The sequence below is a fragment of the Macaca mulatta genome, chromosome 11 (genome assembly GCF_049350105.2).
Source record: "Macaca mulatta isolate MMU2019108-1 chromosome 11, T2T-MMU8v2.0, whole genome shotgun sequence".
Taxonomy (NCBI): Eukaryota; Metazoa; Chordata; class Mammalia; order Primates; family Cercopithecidae; genus Macaca; species Macaca mulatta.
Window position 1 is genome coordinate 3,865,367 of NC_133416.1, and position 19,856 is coordinate 3,885,222.

At 51.1% G+C, this 19,856-nt stretch overlaps 1 protein-coding gene across 1 annotated transcript in view; it reads left to right on the top strand.

Moving 5' to 3' along the window:
- The window catches only part of TEAD4 (TEA domain transcription factor 4), an 86,801-nt gene continuing 66,945 nt past the window's right edge, over positions 1-19,856 (top strand). Inside the window, 2 exon segments of the mRNA NM_001435873.1 lie at positions 1-85; positions 571-663. The gene's annotated coding sequence lies outside the window, so the exon portion shown is untranslated.

The following is a 19,856-nucleotide window of genomic DNA, read 5'->3' on the forward strand; positions in this document are numbered from 1 at the left end:
ATTCCGCGCATTCCAGCGTCCTCCTCGCACACTCGAGGCCAGGGGGCGGGAGGGCCGCAGCTCCGGCGCCGCCGCGTCCCGCCAGGTGAGAGGCGCCCGCGCCCGCCTCGCCCGCCGCACCCGCCGGCGCCCTCCCGGGCCGCGCGCCCCACGCCGCCGCCGCCGCCGCAGCCGACCGCTCGCGCCGCGTGCTCGGCTGCTCTTTTCTTTCCGCGGCCCGCGTTCCCGCCTCGGACCTCTGCGCTCCGGCGCGCTCCGTCCCGACCTCTGGCTTCCCTCCGCGCTCCGACGCTGCTCGCTGCCCCTCTCCCGCTTCCCTCCCGTCCGCCCCGCGCTCCCCTCCTCGCTCCCGGTTGACTCACTCCTCCAGGAATAGGGATCCCCGTGTTTTCCCGTCAGTCCCATTCTGGGAAAACTCCTCCCTCCCGCGCGCTCCGCTCCGCTCCGCTGGGTGCACCGGGGCCGGTCGGCGCGGGGTGGGCTTGGCCCCGCGGCCCCGCCTTCACTGCGCCGCCCGTCGGCCCCGGCCGGAGCCCGGCTCTACGCGCTGACGCCCTGTCGTCCCCGCAGAGCGATCGCCGCGGCCAGAAGAGTTGGCGCTCGGGGCGGACTCCTTGGAACTGGCTTAGCGCACACATCCCACCTTCCCGAACCCTGGGACCGGTAAGGCTGGGGAGCGGGGACTTGGTGGGACTTTGCCGGAGGGCAGGAGTCTGCGCGGTGAGTGCGGTGCTCCCTCTCGGGAGGAGACTGGGAAGAGCGAGGCACGTGGAGGCGGCGCGACTGAGGCTGGTGGAGGCGAAGCGGCTCCAGGGGCGGGTAAGGGGGGTGGACACTCGGGACTTTGGGGAAGAGGGAGGCCGGTGTGGAAAGGACCGGAGAGGCAGAACCGAGAGCGTCGGCAACAGAAGAGACTCAGCACCCATGCCCCTTTTCTGCTGGGCCCTTTTTGAGCCTGGAAGGGAGAGACCTGGTGGTAAGCGGACTGCCTGTTTTAAGTGCACAGGCGATGCGAAAGTGGGGGGACGCCTGCAAAAGGTCCTACACCCCAGGGCTTGGGAAGCTGCTGTGTTCCCTGATGGAGACTAGTGAATCGATCCAGGGAGCAGAACTTTCAAACCCCAAAGTGAACATTTCCCCCGCTGCGCTCAGGCACCTGAGGCCTCGCGGACTGACTGCGTCTGTGCTGAATCTGTGTGACAACTGACTGCGCGTCTCCCTCGCTTTGAGTCTCTGTGTGGGTGATATCTATTCACGTGTGACTCACCTTGGCTTCCAGTGGGCGTATCTGTTTGTGTTGAACGTGAGTGACAGAGTGTGTGTATGTGTCTGCGTAAGAAGGGGCTCTCTGAAAGTGTGAGTATCTCTGAGTAGGTGTGTGATGCCACGTCTCTTGAGTGTGTGTTTCTCTTCGAGGATATTGGTTCTGGCTAGGACTGTTCTTCCTCCCTACATAGCCGTGGGCAAGAGTCAGTGTCTTTGGTTGCCTGAGTGCAGGGATAATTTGGCTGTGGTTTTGGAGTGTGTGGCCTCCAGGCTCCGTTTCCCCTGGACCGGGCAGAGCTGGAAGGAAGCTGTCGCCACCTGCCTCTTCCAGCCAGGAGGCTGACTTTCTCGGGGGCAGGGGCTTGTGCTTGCCTGGAATGGTTCCGAGAACAAGCTGGTAGGAGGCTGAAGGAAGTTGAGATCTTTGCCTTTGGGGGAGGGGATGGGTGAGTGAGATTTGGGAAGGTTTGTTGGGGTGGATCCCTCAGAAAGAGGAGACAGTTTTGAATCTGGAGACTTGTGTAAATACTGCTTTTAAGTTGGCCCCCAAGGACAAACAGATAGGGAGGTATACCAGCCTGAACAACTTTCTCCTGGTTTAACTCTCCTTGGAGCTAACCAGGTAACCCAGTAGAAGAATCCCTCATTCTTTCCAACTTGCTAGACATTCAGCACTTCCTTTGAGAAGAGGAATGAGTAGCCTGTTGCATGAGGGCCTCAATGTGGATATAATGTGTAGGGCTTTTTGGAAGGAAGGAGCCAGAAACTGTCTCGGGGATTGGGGGTTCTTGTCCCTGCTCCTCCATCTATCCTGAGGATTCAGATGTTCTTGTGGGAAACACCTCATCCTCTCACCTCTTCAGCCTGGTGTGCGATGGTCTAAAAGCAGCATTGATGGAGTGGAAAGGGCACAGGTTTGGTGTCAGGCAGACCAGGGTACAAATTCTGAGTCTCTCACTACCTTTAAGGCTCTCAGGCTGTTACCTGGTGGGTAATAGGAGGGGAGCTTGTCTGTCCAGAAAGTTTCCTGTGAAAAGTCGATGTTTGCAGAGCCCCCACGCAGTAGCACAGTGCCTGGCACATCCCACGGACTCCATAGGATAGCTGTTGTATCCAGTGTTTCCTAAGCTTATTTCAGTAAGAACCTCTTTTTCCTAGGGATTAGTGTTTTTGGAATTCGTGTTTCTCTGAGCACCATCTGAGAAACCTTGCCCTGTCTATCATGTTTATTTAGCAAACATGGACCGAGCATTTACTATGAGCCAGGCCTACACTGTGTTCTGCATCCTTAGGAATCAGGGTCCTAGTGGCCCAGGCCAGGAGGGAGGGGGACAGACAGGGCTTGGTCACCAGAGAACATAGTGCCAGCTTCTATTTTTCTGATTCCAGTTTTGCCTTGGCCCCAGGGTGAGCTTGCTGAACATTATTAGATACCCTAATGTCAGCATCTAAGTCCCTCATTTTATTTTATTTCACTTTTATTTTACTTTATTTTATTTTATTTATTATTGAGACAGAGTCTCACTCTGTCGCCTAGGCTAGAGTACAGTGGCATGATCTTGGCTCACTGCAACCTCCGTCTCCTGGGTTCAAACAATTCTCCTGCCTCAGCCTCCTGGCCGGCTAGTTTTATATACATATATATATATTTTTTGAGATGGAGTTTCGCTCTTGTTGCCTAGGCTGCTTGTTGCCTAGGCTGGAGTGCAATGGTGTGATCTTGGCTCACCACAACTTCTGCCTCCCGGGTTCAAGCGATGCTCCTGCCTCAGCCTCCCAAGTAGCTAGGATTACAGGCATGTGCCACCACGCTCAGCTAATTTTGTATTTTTAGTAGAGACGGGATTTCTCCATGTTGGTCAGGCTGGTCTCGAACTCCCGACCTCAGGTGATCTGCCCGCCTCAGCCTCCCAAAGTGCTGAGATTATAGGCGTGAGCCACCACTCCTAGCCGTTTTTTGTACTTTATAGTAGAGTCGGGATTTCGCCATGTTTGCCATGCTGGTCTTGAACTCCACCTCGGCCTCCCAAAGTGCTGGGACTACAGGCGTGAGCCACTGCACCTGGCCTAAGTCTCCCATTTTAAAGATGGGGAAACTGATGCCCCTAGAGGGACAGTAACTTGCTTAACGCCGCAACCCTGGCGAGTGGCAGAGCGGGGATTAGAACCGATGCTCTCCCTTTGGCGTTCTGTCTCCTACCCCGTGGATTGCAGTGCTTGTGCACTCCCTACTCCCCCCAGCCGCCTTCATCCAACAGGCGGGGAAGCTGGAGCAGACTGACTTGGGCCGTGCCTTGTGGCTCAGATAAGGTTGGTAGGAGCAGAAATACTCTGTTCCATCCTGGCCGAAAGCACCTAGCTGCTCTGGGGAAGGAGCCGGCTCACTGTTCTATCTGTGGAGTCTGGAAGGGGCCTCGGGTCTTTAAAACACACCCTCCTCTCCCCTTGATGAGCCGCCAGGTGAAGGTTCTCCCTATCTTTTTAGATCTCCTGGGTTGCAAATGTCACAACCTCCTTTGATTTCCACTCTGGAGTCTTGCCCCATGACTGTCACAAAGCAATGCCTGTTGCCAAACCTGTAGCTCCTCCTCCTCCTTCCCAGTGGAAGTGGAGGACGTTGGTCCCCAGCTTTGGACCTTGCCTTTCCTGCATTGAGGTCAGTCCAGTGGCAGTTGGAAATTCAGGGCTTGTGAGGGTGGCTTTACCTTGCCTGTCTTCCTTTGCCCCCATGACCCTTTGTTGGCAGGGGTTGGACGACAGCTCCCTTTAAAGCTCTGAAATTGGAGCTGAACAGCTGCTCTCCAGTGAGGGGGGGTGAGGGGGCTGTCAGCAGCCTGGGGGGCCCAGGTGGAGGTGGGGGCAGGGCTTTGGCACTGGGGAGCACACAGTCTCCAGCTCCTCTCTTCTAATTCCGGTTTTGCCTGGACCCCCTTCTGAAATGACAGTTCTTCCCTTGCTTTTGGTTTTTCCGGCTCCTATCTGGGAGATTCTAATCACACCTGTGTGATCTGGCCCTGGGGCCTTCAGCTGGTAGGGACTGGATATTTGGGAAAATTTCCACTAGAACTCAGGTCTCCAAGATCTATGCCTACGTCCTCCTGCATTTCGTACAGGGGGGCTGCTGGAAGGGCCAGAGGATGGGCCAGGCTCCCTGCAGCGGGGGCCGGCTCCTTAGCTTGGTGTAGGCAGGCGGGCCCCCATGGGTGGGGACTCTGCTTCCTTTGACCCAAACTTCATGGGAACAATAGACTTCAGAGGAGTCACCAGGGGCAGGAAATGGGAGCTGTGCTGAGGCAGGGGTGACCCTCCTGGGGGATGGGATTGCATATCCGGTAGAGGGTTGGGGGCAGTGCAGAGGGCGCTGGGGAGGGGCTGATGACACATAGGGTGGGCCTCTGGGGTGGGGCCCTCCTCCAAAGGGGACTGTTGACTCAGTGTGAAGCTGGAGCTCAGTGTCGGTTCTGTGCTGAGTTTTACGCTCTCTCGTGTTTGCCAGCCTCCTCTCGTGCCACGCTTGCCCCTGCCAGGACCTGGTCTTCCCCTTCCCCTCAAGCCCCTGAGTTGTCTTTGTGAATCATCCTGGGCAGGATAAAAGGCCGGTGTTGTTGCTCCCTGGCTGGCCTCCACCTTGGCAGTGAGCCTTGGGCAATTGTGGCTGGAACAGTGATGTTGGGTTGTGGGCAGAGCTCTGGGCAGGGAGTCCCAGGCTGGGGTCATTGGACAACATGAGGGATTTCTTTTTTTTTTTTGAGACGGAGTTTTGCTTTTGTTGCCCAGGCTGGAGTGCAATGCTGTGATCTTGGCACACCACAACCTCTGCCTCCCCGATTCAAGCAATTCTCCTGCCTCAGACTCCTGAGTAGCTGGGATTACAGGTGCCCGCCACCACACCTGGCTAATTTTTTTTTTTTTTTTTTTAAAGAGACAGGGTATTTCCATGTTGGCCAGGCTGGTCTCGAACTCCCGACCTCAGGTGATCCACCCGCCTCGGCCTCCCAAAGTGCTGGGATTGCAGGCGTGAGCCACCTTGCCTGGCCATGAGGGGTTTCTTTAGCCACAGGCAGAGCGAGACAGCGGGTGGCATGTTCTGGAGGCGGAGGACTCTTATCTTGCCTCCATCTTTGTAAGGGTGGACCAGACTTTGTGAGAAGGCCACAGCTTGCCCTGGGAGAATTGTGAGTCAGACCACATGAGCTGCTTTTCCTGAGTTCAGGTTGCCAGCTTTGGGGTCCCAGAGAAGGTGTAGGAGTGACCCCAGAACCACTGCCAGGACCTGGAAGGAGGGTAGGAGTAGTGGAGACAACACATGCTGCCTTGATTTGTTTCTTCAAGGGAGCAAGATGGGGACCCCGGAAGGGGCAGACTCCTAGAATTGATTCCTTGCCCAATCCTAGGTTAGATTTTTTTTTTGAGACGGAGTCTCGCTCTGTTGCCCAGGCTGGAGTGCAGTGGCCGGATCTCAGCTCACTGCAAGCTCCGCCTCCCGGGTTTACGCCATTCTCCTGCCTCAGCCTCCCGAGTAGCTGGGACTACAGGCGCTGCCACCTCGCCCAGCTAGTTTTTTGTATTTTTTAGTAGAGACGGGGTTTCACTGTGTTGGCCAGGATGGTCTCGATCTCCTGACCTCGTGATCCGCCTGTCTCGGCCTCCCAAAGTGCTGGGATTACAGGCTTGAGCCACCGCGCCCGGCCTAGATTTTGTTTTTTAATGATTTTTTACTTTTTTGAGACAGAGTCTCACTTTGTCTCCCAGGCTAGAGTTCAGTGGTGCAATCATGGCTCACTGCAGTCTTGAACTCCTGGGCTCAAGCAATCCTCATTGCCTTAACCTGAGTAGCTGGGACTACAGGTTCACGCCACCACACCTGGCTAATTTGTAAAGTTTTTTTGTAGAGATAGGGTCTCGCTTTGTTGTCCAGCCAGGCCTCAGACTCCTGGGCTCAAGCAGTCCTCCTGCCTTGGCCTCCCAAAGTGCTGGAATTACAGGTGTGAGCCACCATGCCCTGCCAATTTAAAATTTTCTAGTAGCCACCTTAAAGAAAGAAAAAAAGTGGAGTTAATGTTAGTGTTTTCTTAAACTCTAATATTATCAAAAATAATTTCAGTGTAATAAATTTTTAAAAATTACCATTATTGGCCGGGCGCGGTGGCTCAAGCCTGTAATCCCAGCACTTTGGGAGGCCGAGACAGGCGGATCACAAGGTCAGGAGATCGAGACCATCCTGGCCAACACGGTGAAACCCCGTCTCTACTAAAAAATACAAAAATCTAGCCGGGCGAGGTGGCGGGCGCCTGTAGTCCCAGCTACTCGGGAGGCTGAGGCAGGAGAATGGCGTAAACCCGGGAGGCGGAGCTTGCAGTGAGCTGAGATCCGGCCACTGCACTCCAGCCTGGGCGACAGAGCGAGACTCCGTCTCAAAAAAAAAAAAATTATTATTATGATCATAGACAGTGTCTTGCTCTGTCACCTAGGATGGAGTGCAGTGATGCGGTCATCATGGCTCATGCAGCCTTGTTCCCAGGATCAAGCGGTCCTCCCACGTCAGCCTCCTCAGTAGCTGAGACTGCAGGTGTACATGGTTGCACTCAGCCTTGGTTAGATTTTTGAACAAACAATCTGTGGAGAGTGTGAACATGAAGTTGAGATACCTAGTAGCCGACATGGGTTCACTCTACCAAATCTTAGAGAAAACAACTCTAATTTGAGTGGAGGAATGTTCAGTGAGGCTTTTCAGTCTAATGATCTTCTTGGTACAAGAGAAAGCAGTGTGGTCTGGCTGATCCAGCGGGGAGTTGGTTGTGTGACTGTTTGACCCACTACACTGGATGCTGACTCCTGACTCCTGAGCTTGTGTTACTGTGAGGAGGTCCCCGCGATGTGCCGCAGGGCTCTCTTTGGCTTAGTCCTCTATGTTTTCCATAGATACGAGCCTCTCCCAGGAGCCCGTGTGGCCCGTGTCTTCTGTTTCTCATTTCTTTTTCTTTTTTTTGAGATGGAGTCTCATTCTGTCACCAGGCTGGAGTGCAGTGGTGTGATCTTGGCTCACCCTCTGCCTCCTGGGTTCAAGCAATTCTCGTGCCTCAGCCTCCTGAGTAGCTGGGATTACAAGCACACGCCACCATGCCCAGCTAATTTTTTGTATTTTTAGTAGAGACAGGGTTTCACCATGTTGGTCAGACTGGTCTTGAACTCCTGACCTTGTGATCTGCCCGCCTTGGCCTCCCAAAGTGCTGGTATTACAGGTGTGAGCCACTGTACCCGGCCTATTTCTTTTTTTTGAGACGGAGTCTTGCTGCCCAGGCCGGAGTGCAATGGCGCGATCTCGGTACACTGCAACCTCCGCCTCCTGGGTTCAAGCGATTCTCCTGCCTCAGCTTCCCGAGTAGCTGGGATTACAGGCACCTGCCACCACACCTGGCTAATTTTTGTATTTTTAGTAGAAATGGGGTTTCACCATGCTGGCCAGGCTGGTCTCAAACTCCCGACCTCAGGCTATCCACCTGCCCTGGCCTCCCAAAGTGCTGGGATTACAGGAGTGAACCACCGCACCCGGCCCTGTTTCTCACTTCCATGGGCGTTGAGGGTGGCAAACATTGGCTGATACAACCAGGGTTCATAATCATCTCAGTTGACTGGAATGCTGCCATTAAGTAGAAAGATGAAGTTTAAAAATATTTCTCTCTTAAAATTAATACACATACATTGTAGAAACCCTGGAAAATAAAGAAAGCCATAAAGGAAAAAACAAAATGATACATAATACTATAATTCGGGGTGGCTCATATTTAGGTGAGTGTCCTTCCAAATTTGTGTTCGTGCAAATCTATGTATTTTAGCATAATTGCAATTATACTCTATCCTTTTTTTTCCCTGCTGAATGCTATCTAATGGGTAATAGTACAAGTCGTAAAAATTATTTAAAATCATAATTTTAAGGATCCGAGTAACATTTCATTCTATGACTACACTATATTTATGCCCTACTGACTTTAAAAAATTGTTTTTAGGTTTTAGCTTTTAAAAATTACTTGACATTGAGCAATGTTGAACATGTACTTATCTCAAGAAGAAATCTAATAGGTCTAAGTGTAAAATCCTGCATTTAAGTTCAAAACATTAATCATGTAAGTCTGGAATAGAGTGGGAGTTACTATTAATTCATGTTGCGGGAAAAGGCCTGGGGTTTTTGGCTGAAGAAGGAAGGGAGAGGGAAATGAACATATTAGTGCCTACTAGGTGCTAGACCATTATTCTAGACATTTTTGCCTCCATCGTCTCATTTCATCCTCTTAGCCCTGTGAGAAAGGGTTGGTTGGTTGGTTTTTTTTTGTTTTGTTTTTTAACCTCTACTTTATAGAGGGGACACTGTAGAAGTTTTACTGTAGTTGGAGTTTGTACCCAGGTCAGTCTGACTCTTAAACTGCCCCATTAAACCATAAGCCTGTGTGGGCCAGTGCTGTGGTAAGGTCTATGTCAAAGGAGCTTTAACCCACTAAGCTCTGTGACACTCAGGCCACATTGGAAGCCACATCTGGTTTTGGAAAGTTTATACATCCTGGGCTGTTAAGTATTGAGCTCACCATTTTTATGGGTCTTCCCCTACCCCCTACCAGTGATCTGATCTCAAACATGTGGCTTTTTTTTTTTTTTTCTTTTTTGAGATGGAGTTTTGCTCTTTTGCCCAGGCTGGAGTGCAATGGCACGATCTCAGCTCACTGCAACCTCCGCCTCCCAGGTTCAAGTGATTCTTCTGCCACAGTCTCCTGAGTAGCTGGGATTACAGGCATTCACCACCATGGCTGGCTAATTTTATATTTTTAGTAGAGATGGAGTTTCTCCATGTTGGCCAGGCTGGTCTCAAACTCCTGACCTCAGGTGATCCGCCCGCCTCGGCCTCCCAAAGTGCTGGGATAACAGGCGTGAGCTACCGCGCCCAGTCCTTTTTTTTTTTTTTTTTTTTTTTTTTTGTGAGACAGGGTCTTATCTGTTACCCAGGCTAGAGTGCAGTGTTGCAATCACAGCCCACCGTGGCCTCAACCTCCCGGGCCCAAGTGATCCTCCCACCTCAGCTTTCTCAGCTATTCAGGTCTCAGTAGCTGGGACCACAGGTGAATGCCACATCTGCCTAACATTTTTTTTTTTTTAATTTTTATTTTTTATAGAGACAGGATCTCTCTGTGTTTCCCAGGTTGGTGTTTTTTTGTTTTGTTTTGTTTTGTTTTAATAGATAGGATCTTGCTCTGTTGCCCAGGCTGGAGTGCAGTGATGTGATCATAGCTCACCGTAGCCTCAAACTCCTGTGCTCAGATGGTCCTCCTGCCTCAGTCTCCCAGGTAGCTGGGATGACAGGTATGCACCACCATGGCCTGCCAATTTTTAAAACTTTTTGTAGAGACAAGGTCTTGCTATCTTTATCTTGCCCAGTCTGGTCTTAAACTCCTTGCCTCAAGCGATCCTCCAGCTTCAGCCTCCCAAAGTGCTGGGATTACAGGTATGAGCCACTGTGCCAGGCCTGTGAGTGTCTTAACAGAGGCTGGATGAGGACTTAGAACCCGCCCAGCATCTGGGTGCTGTCATTTCCCACTTCTAGAAGGTAGGCACACTTTGCAGCAGCAGCAGATAAGGTCCTTCTGACCTGAAGTCTATTACTTCATTATGTAGAACCACGTAAAACTACAGTCGGCCATCTGTATCTGTGGGTTCCATATGGATTCGACCAACCCTGGATCGACAGTGTTCAGGGGAAAAAACTCCACAGAGTTCCAAAAAACAAAACTTGAATTTGCTGCTCACTGAAAGCTGCATTGAGTCCATGCAAATGAAGTGATGTTCGTGCGTTGTGTTAGGTATGATAAGTAATCTAGAAATGATGTAAAGCTCATGGGAGGTTGTGCGTAAGTTATATGCAAACACTGTGCCATTTTCTATGAGGGACTTGAGCATCCTCGGATTTCAGTATCCTTAGGGGCCTTGCAACCAATCCCCCACAGGTACCAAAGGACTGCGGCACACAGAGTTTCATTATGTAGAACTTGTTAGGGACGCTTTGGAGGAGTCTCTGCCCTGCTTGGGAAATTGGACTAGGTCACCCCCAGGGCCACTGCTTCCTCGAAGATTTTGTGGTCCTGGGCCTCAGTTTCTCCACGTGTCAGCATGCGGGGGTTCCATTAGATGATGTGTGAAACATTTTCCCACCTTGACACTTCGGGATTCCTGCCACAGGGAGGTAGCGCTAAGCTGCACCTGGAGCTGGAGGCAAGGCTTGGGACGAGGGTGCAGTGTCCGAGCAGTCAGAGGAAGCAGAATGGGGAGATGAGGGAATTATTGCGTGGCTGCCATCATCTTTGTCCAAGTGAGCACGGTGTTAGGAACAAGCGGAATCTGGGTCCTGCCCTGAGGCTGCAGGGTGGGGAAGATGACCCCCACAACCCCAGACAGTAGTGGCTGTCAGTGCAGACTCCGGAGTGGTGCTGTCCCGTAGAAATCAATGTAAGCCTAGGAGCTACATTTAAAAAGTAAAAAGAGCTGGGTGCGGTGACTTTTGCCTATGGTCCCAGTTACTTAGGAGGCTGAGGCGGGAGAATTGCTTGAGCCCAGGGGTTTGAGACCAGCCTGGGCAATATAGCGAGAACCCTGTCTCTTGAAAAATGAAAGGAAAAATTAACTGGTCAAATGCATTGTAATAACATATCATTTAACCTATGTCTACAATATTATCATTTTAACATGTAATCAGTAGTAAAAAGTATCAGTGAGATAGTTTACCTTTTGTTCACACAAAGCGTTAGAACTGTAGTGTGTATTGTACACTTAACAACACATCTCAGTTTGGACTAACCACGTTTCTTGTGTTCAGTAACCACGTGGGGCTAGTGGCCGTGGTTGGCACAGTGTGGCTTGGTTGGATCTCTGTTCTGCCACTTAACACCTGGGTGGGATAATAAGGTTAATCGAACCAACCTCATATGGTGTATGTGAAGACTAAATGAGTTACTATCTGTAAAGTGCTTAGTTCTTTCGCTGGCACATAATAACCACTGTGTGTTTGTCAAATAACTTAAGGACCTATAAATGGTTCTTAAAAACTATCGAAGCTGGAATTTGTAAGAGGTAGGGGTCGATGATGTGTGTGGAAAAACCCAATTGTAGAGTGGCCCTGTGGAGTTACTGATAGCCTATGCCCGTACAGTGGTAGTTCTCTGTAATGAAACGGACTTCAGATACGAAGATCCTAATCTACTCGTTGCTGTAAAGAGCGCCTGCCTTCTGGAAGTGAGAAATGACAGCATCCTGATGACAAGACAGGTTCCCATCCCTCAGCAGGTGCGTCCTGAGCATCTGTCTGCCCGGGGCTTGAACTGTGCTGGGTGGCACGCAGGAAGCAAAAGCATCCTCGGAAATGCTCCATCATAAATTGCATGACCTCATGTTGGAATGAGAGGTGGGGTCACTTCCAGCACTTGGAGGTTGAAGCAATAGTTGCTGCTTATGCAAGAGAAGAAGTAAGCTGTACTAGTGCCTCCCATACCTCCTCAGAGCACGGCCAGCTCTCCTCTCTTGGCATCAGCTCCCTCCGATTGCATCTGCCCTCGCCCAATCCACAGCAGTCACAGCACTCACGGTGTGCCTGGCACTGTGCTAGGTGCAGCAGGAGTATGGATTGGAAGTCCTGGTTCCTGTCCTCACGGAGCTTGCAGGGAAATGGACTGTGAAGCTAGCAGTAACATGCTTCTAGATGAAAGAACATGCACAAGCAGCGTATGTGGCAGTACCTGGTAAAGGACGATTGATTCTGTCCCAAGAGGAGGAGGCAGCTGAACTGGCTTTGAGAATGGGTGGGGTTTTGCCAAGCGTGTATATGTCTATGTGAATTCGTGTAAGAGAGAGGGAAGCAGACAGAGAGAGGAAGAGAGAGAAATATCCTTGAGAAGACAGAGGAAATGTAGTGATTTGAGGGCTATTGTCATGAAGTGATGAGAGGAGGGGAGATAAGTGGGTATTATGTTTTTTGCGGGTTTTATTTTTACATCTTCTTTCTTTTTTTTTTTTTTTCTGAGGTGAAGTCTCATCTGTCACCCAGGTTGGAGTGCAGTGGCGCGATCACAGCTCACTACAACCTCCGCCTCCCAGGTTCAAGTGATTCTCCTGCCTCAGCCTCCCAAATAGTTGAGATTACAGGCACGTGTCATGATGCCCAGCTATTTTTTTTGCATTTGCATTTGCAGTAGGGACGGGGTTTCACCATGTTGGCCAGTCTGGTCTCGAACTCCTGACCTCAAGCGATCCCCTGGCCTCAGCCTCCCAAAGTGCTGGGATTATAGGCGTGAGCCAGAGTCTCACTCTGCCACCCAGGCTGGAGTGTGGTGGTGTGATCACAGCTCCCTTCAGCCTTGATCTCCTGGACTCGAGCAATCCTCCTGCCTCAGCCTCCTGAGTAGCTGGGACCACAGGCGTGTGCCACCACACCTGGCTAATTTTTTAAAAATTATTTCTAGAGATAGGATCTCACTGTGTTACCTAGGCTGGTCTCAAACTCCTGGGCTCAAGCCATCCTCCTGCCTCGGACCCCCAGAGTACTTGGATTACAGGTGTGAGCCACCACACCTGGCCAAGTGGCTTTATGAACAGGGTGTGTTTGACCTTGACCCTCTGGGCAGGATAAGAAGGTCTTATTTTACATTTGTTTATTTATTTAGCATCAGGTAGCATTTCTCTTTTTTTTTTTCTTTTCGAGACGGAGTTTCGCTCTTGTTGCCCAGGCTGGAGTACAGTGGTGCAATCTCGGCTCTCTGCAACCTCCGCCTCCTGGGTTCAAGCAATTCTCCTGCCTCAGCCTCCCGAGTAGTTGGGATTAAAGGCATGCGCCACCATGCCCAGCTAATTTTTTGTACTTTTAGTAGAGACAGGGTTTCTCCATATTGGTCGGGCTGGTCTCGAACTTCCAACCTCAGGTGATCTGCCCACCTCGGCCTCCCAAAGTGCTGGGATTACAGGCATGAGCCACTGCGTCTGTAGAATAACATCTCATTCCATAAAATAGAGTGAATCTTCCCCTAAATTTATTTTTAACATACATACAGCAAAATACACTGTTTTTGGTAAATAGTAAGTGTTGACGAATGCACAGAATGTGTTTTCACCGCCACCATCAAGGTACAAGACAGTTCCATCCCCCGAACAATTCCGTCATGCAGTGGCCCCTTGGAGGTCATCCCTCCCCGTTCCCCTCATGCCATCCCCTGGCCACACTGATCTGTTCATTCCTGTAATTTTGCCTTTCAAGAATGTCTCACAAATGGAATCCTGCAGTTACGTAGCTCTTTGCGTCTTTGCTTTTTTCACTCAGCAAGGTCATAGCTCACTGCAGCCTTGACCACCCAGGCTTAAGTGTCCCTCCCACCTCAGCTTCCTGGGTAGTGGGGACCACAGGCACATGCCACCATGCCTGGCTTATTTTTGTACTTCTTGTAGAGATGGGGTTTTGCCACGTTACCTAGGCTGGTCTTGAACTCCTGGCTCAAGCAATCCACCCGCCTCGGCCTCCCACAGTTGTGGGTGTGTGCCACCATTCCCAGCTGTTGTTCTGAGAGTTCTTTAATATTCTGGATACAGGTTGTTTGTCAGGACAGTCAGATATGTGATTTACAGATGTTTGGAGAAAATTAATTTATGGAGAAAATCTTCAGAAGATGATGGGAGTGAGGAACGATGAAAGTGAGGCAAGAGTTTGGTGTCCCGAACTGTGGCCTTTCTCAGAGTGCAAGATGGGACCAGGAATGAGAAGTGGGATACACCTAGAGAATGACCTATGAAAAAGAGGAGTCCAAGAAGCTCTGTTCCTGGCATAGAGCATGGTTCAGAATGAGAGGCACAGGTGGGAATTTTGGTTTGCCAGGCATCCTTCCTGCCTGGCGGGCTGCACCTGGTCTGCTGCTAATGGCCTGCTGGGTCAGGCTGGGCTGGTCCCATCCAGAAAAACAAATGTTCATGTCCAGCCTACATTTCAACCACTTCCATGGCCTTGTTTCCAAACCGGATGACCGTGCCCTCTGGAATGGGAGGTGCGGTAACCGTCAGGCCTGCAGGAGTAAGGTACTGGGTGTGTGGCTGGTGCAAGACAGAGTCAGTGGGGGTGAGTTTTCTGGGTCAGGGTGGGTCCTCTGGGATGGTAACCTCAGCGTAGGGTCTGAGTGAAGGCTTCCAGCTATTTTTGTTTTCTTTTTTCTTTTTTTTTGAGACGCAGTCTCATTCTGTCGCCCAGACTGGAGTGTAGTGGCACGATCTTGGCTCACTGCAGCCTCCGCCTCCCAGGTTCAAGATGCTTTACCCTCCTGAGTAGCTGGAATTACAGGCTTGAGTCACCACGCCTGGCTAATTTTTGTATTTTTAGTAGAGATGGGGGAGGTCTCGCCATGTTGGCCAGGTTGGTCTCGAACTCTTGACCTCAGGCCATCCACCTGCCTCGGCCTCCCAAAGTGCTGGGATTACAGGCATGAGCCACTGTGCCCGTCCGGCTTTGAGCTATTAACAGAATATCTGAACCATCATAATCTTCCTTCCTATCCCTGACCAGGCAGGGTGGCTCTGGGACAGAAGACTTCTATGAAAAATGACCAAGGCCAGGATGGATGCCGCCTCCCACCTCTTGTCCAAGCTCATTCTAACCCCACCTGTTCCTGTGTCCTCAGAGCTGTGGCCCAGTCCAGACGCTCGAGTCTTCATTCTTCCCCCGGGGGTGCAGGTGCTTTTCTAGAGGTGCTTAGGCCATAGGGCTGGAGAGCAGGGCAGAGCTGAAGAGTCCTACTTTCCTGGAGCTCCTACTGCCTCGCTGCCTTCAGGATGTCCTGTGGCTCCCTGAGGCTCTGGGTCCTGGAAGGCGTTCCCTGATGTGGAGACTCCCTCTTCTGCCTGGCTCCTCCTTCTCCCTGGGCAGGGCGTGTACCGAGGCCCCACCCGGGGTGCCTGTGCTGCTTGGACACCTGGTTTGGGTTGACCCTTGGGTTCTGACAGGGTGGGACCCTCCTGCCTCTCTTTGAGACAGCAGCTGATTGAGGGCAAACCCACCCCCAAGGCTGAGGAAACAAGTGTGCTGGCTTTGATGGGATTCCAGGGCAAGCGCTTCTGTTAGTCACTCCAGGGCTAAATCTATTAATATTTTCAGATCTGCATTTTCCTAGGACACGCCTACTTAAAGTGAAGCCAACTGGTTTGGTTCAGTACTTTTGCCTCTCAAGTACTGTATTTTCATAACTTTTGCTTTATTTTACTTTTAAAATTTTGTATTTATTTATTTGTTTATTTTTATTTTTATTTATTTTTTTTTTTGAGACGGAGTCTGGCTCTGTTGCCCAGGCTGGAGTGCAGTGGCCGGATCTCAGCTCACTGCAAGCTCCGCCTCCCGGGTTCACGCCGTTCTGCCTCAGCCACCCTCGAGTAGCTGGGACTACAGGCGCCGCCACCTCGCCTGGCTAGTTTTTTTTTTTGTATTTTTTAGTAGAGACGGGGTTTCACCGTGTTAGCCAGGATGGTCTCGATCTCCTGACCTCGTGATCCACCTGTCTCGGCCTCCCAAAGTGCTGGGATTACAGGCTTGAGCCACCGTGCCTGGCCATTTATTTATTTTTTAGTATCCCTGTCATGGCAACTTTTGCTTTATTCTAGAAGAAAGGCCCCGAGGAGATAGTCTTACTCTCAACCTTTAAAAACAAAAAAGATTATAATTTTGAGTAGTTTGGGGTTTACAGAAAACTTGAGCGGAAAGTACAGAGTTCCCGTAGGTACATTCTTGCCCTGCCCCCAGTTTCTCCTAGTCTTAACATCTTGCATTTGTTGCAATTGATGTACGTTTGTTGCAGTTAATGAGCCAATATTGGCACATTGTTATTATTATTACTATTATTTGAGACGGAGTCTCCCTCTTGTTGCCCAGGTTGGGGTGCAATGGTGCGATCTCTACTCACCGCAACCTCTGCCTCCTGGATTCAAGCAATTTTCCTGCCTCAGCCTCTCAAATAGCTGGGATTATAGGCATGCACCACCATGCCCGGCTAATTTTGTATTTTTAATAGAGACCCGGCTAATTTTGTATAGAGACAGGGTTTCTCCATGTTGGTCAAGCTGGTCTCGAACTCCTGACCTCAGGTGATTCGCCCGTGTCGGCCTCCCAAAGTGCTGGGATTACAGGCGTGAGCCACCGCGCCCGGCCTGCACGTTATTTTAGTCCATAGTTCTCATTAGGGTTCCCTCTTGGCGTTGTCCACTCTATGGGTTTTGCCACATGGTAATAACGTGTACCCACCATTACAGTGTCATGCAGAGTAGTGTCACTGTTCCCCATATCCTCCAGGTTCCGTTTGTTCATCCCTCCTTCCCACTTCTGGTAGCCATCAATCTTCTGACTGTCTCTGTAGTTTTGCCTTTTCTAGAATGTCATATGGTTGGAATCATACACTATGTGGCCTTTTCACATTGGCTTCTCTCAGTAATACGCATTTGAATTTCCTCCATGTCTTCATAGCTCATTTCTTTTTCTTTTTTTTTTTGTTTTTGAGACAAAGTCTCACTCTGTCATCCAGCCTGGAGTGCAGTGGCACGATCTCGGCTCACTGCAACCTCCGCCTCCCAGGTTCAAGTGATTCTCCTGCCTCAGCCTCCCGAGTAGCTGGGATTACAGGCATGTGCCACCACGCCTGGCTAATTTTTGTATTTTTAGTAGACACAGGGTTTCACCATGTTGGCCAGGCTGGTCTTGAATTCCCGACCTCAGACGATCCGCCCACCTCAGCCTCCCAAAGTTCTGGGATTACAGGCGTGAACCTCCACACCTGGCCAGCTCATTTCTTTTCTTTTTTCTTTTTTTTTTTTTGCTGATTAATATTACATTCCCCCACCTTTTGTTTTTGCAAATGAAGGCACTGAGGCCCAGAGAGGGGAAGTGACTGGCTCAAGAGGCACCGCGAATCTGTGGCGAAGCTGCGCTTGGAAGCAAATGGGCCTTCCTCTGGGTGCCTGTTTCCAGGGGCCTCTGGGCCGGGCGCTGTTCTGGAACTAAACCTGGACTGTTTCATCACAGTCCAGAGGCTGAGGGGAGGCCAGGGGCAAGGGCTTTGTTCACCACTTGCCTTGACCCACTTCCTGCATGTGTTGGGTGGGGCCTGCAGATACCCACGCCCCTGACGCAGAAGGGGTGGTTGCGGGGGCGGTGAGGTCTCAGCTTCCACCTCCCTGAGAGCTGAGGAGATGGGATACTGGGGCCAGGCCTGTACTCACCACCCCACTGCTGCCCAGGCCTGGGGGCTGGGTGGGACGAGACTGCTTGGGTTGGGCCTGAGCTGGGCCTGCAGCATTTAGGAATCTTATCTCCCTCCTTTGCTCTCTGAGCTGCCCCTCCCACTGGAGACTCCTCCCGGCTGGCCTGCATCCCAGGCCATCTCCACCTACTTATTACCTCCCCTCTTGCTAACCTGCAGGCCTCCTGCTCCTTCCTCTCCATCCCGCCCTCCATCACCCTTCGTGATGACTACAGGGCAATGACGGAGAATGTATGAGGAGCCCCTTTTTGGGCCGGGCTCTGTGCTCCTGTCTCATGGACATGATGGGATTCAATCCTCACAGCAGTTCTTTGGGGAGATTGAGATTGCATTGGTGCCTCTTCAGTGGTTGGGAGGACACTGAGGCTTAGAGAGGTCGAGTAGCTTGCTCAGGACTCCCAGGTCCCTGTGAGGCTGGGCCAGGATCTGAGCTCAGGCATCCGAGTTCAGAGCCCAAACGCTAAATCTCTGCCCCATGGCGCCTCTCTCTGTCTCTCTCTGTCTCTCTCTGTCTCTCTCTGTCTCTCTCTGTCTCTCTCTGTCTCTCTCTGTCTCTCTCTCTCTCTCTCTCTGTCTCTCTCTGTCTCTCTCTGTCTCTCTCTCTCTCTCTCTCTGTCTCTGTCTCTCTCTCTCTCTCTCCCTCTCTCCCTCTCTCCCCGCTTCCTGCTCTCTCTCCCTTTCCCCCGTACCACCTTTTCCCTCTCTCTTTTGACTAGGCATTGCTCAAGGGGTCCAGCTCTCTGACTTTTGTTCCAACATCTCCATAGCCTGCGAAGGCCTGTGGAGCCTCTCCTCCCCTCACCCGCTCCGCGTTCCTGTCCCGTCCTGAAGCCGGGTGTGACGAAGGCCTCACACCAAAGGATGGCCGGGATGGTGCTGCCGTGCGTTGCCTTGCAGGGGCTTTACTTGCTTTTCTCAGTCCTCAGTGGCTCTGCAGGCAGGAATGCTCATCCCCGTTTGACAGGTGATGAAACAAGCTTTGGGGGAGGTTCAGTAAGTTCCTGAACAGCTGTGCAACGTGGCTGGTGAGAGGCAGGTTTAACTCAGGTCACAGGACTTTGAGACATCTTTAATGTGTCCCAGACTCCATGTGGCCTTTCCCTGAGAACCTGTTGCATTCAGGAGAGGAAGGGGCACTGCTCAACATGAGGGAGGGACTCCAGTGGTGGGAGCTCAGGCCCCGGGACACCTAGGTTTTCTTGGTCTTGTTTTCTGAGAAGGGCCCTTTTCTGGCCTCCAGCAGGCCGTGGCCCTTCCGAAATCACAGTGGGATCTGTTTGTTTCTAATTGAGTACACGGCCTGGCCCAGCCTAGCCCAGCCCAATCCATTTCTCTGCTGGGTTCTTTCCTTCTCCACCATTCCCTTTCCTTCCATCCCTAGGGACGCACCTGCCTGTGACCTGGGGACTGTCCTGTCCTTCCCTTTTCCTTTCCAGCTGTAACCAGGCCCTTTCCTTTGTCTCCTGTATTTTGGGCCCAGGTTTCCTGCAGTCCCTCTTTTCCTTCTCTGCCCTCTTCTTTTTGTCTTCTATCTCCTCTTGCACTTTAAACAGTTTTTTTGGTGAAATATATGTAACATAAAATTTGCCATTTGAACTCTAAATGTGCAGTTCAGTGGCATTAAGGACATTCGCAGTTGTGCTGCGGTCTCCTGCTTCCATCTCCAGGACTTTTTCATCTTTCCAAACGGAAATGCTGTACCCATTAAACAGTAACTGCCTGTTTTTTTGTCTTTTGGTTTTTTTTTTTTTTTTTCTTTTTTTGAGAGGGAGTCTGCAGGCTGGAGTGCAGTGGTGCAATGTTGGCTCACTGCCTCTGGGGTTCAAGCGATTCTCCTGCCTCAGCCTCCTGAGTAGCTGGGACTACAGGCCTGCACCACCACTCCTGGCTAATTTTTGTATTTTTAGTAGAGACAAGGTTTCACCATGTTGGCCAGGCTGGTCTCGAACTTCTGACCTCAGGTGATCCACCCGCCTTGGCCTCCCAGAGTGCTGGGATTACAGGTGTGAGCCACGGCACTTGACCATGATTGTTAATGTTATGAATGAAATTCCCCATTGCCCCATCCCCAGCCCCGATAGTCTCTCTTCGGCTGTCTCTATGGATTTGCATATTCTCGGTACCTCATGGAAGTGGAATCGTATGAGATTTGTCCTTTCATGGCTGGCTTGTTTTACTTAGCGCAATGTCCTTAAGGTTCATCAATGTTGTAGCCTATGTCAGGATTTCATTCCTTTTTTTTTTTTTTTTTTTTTTTGAGATGGAGTCTCACTCTGTTGC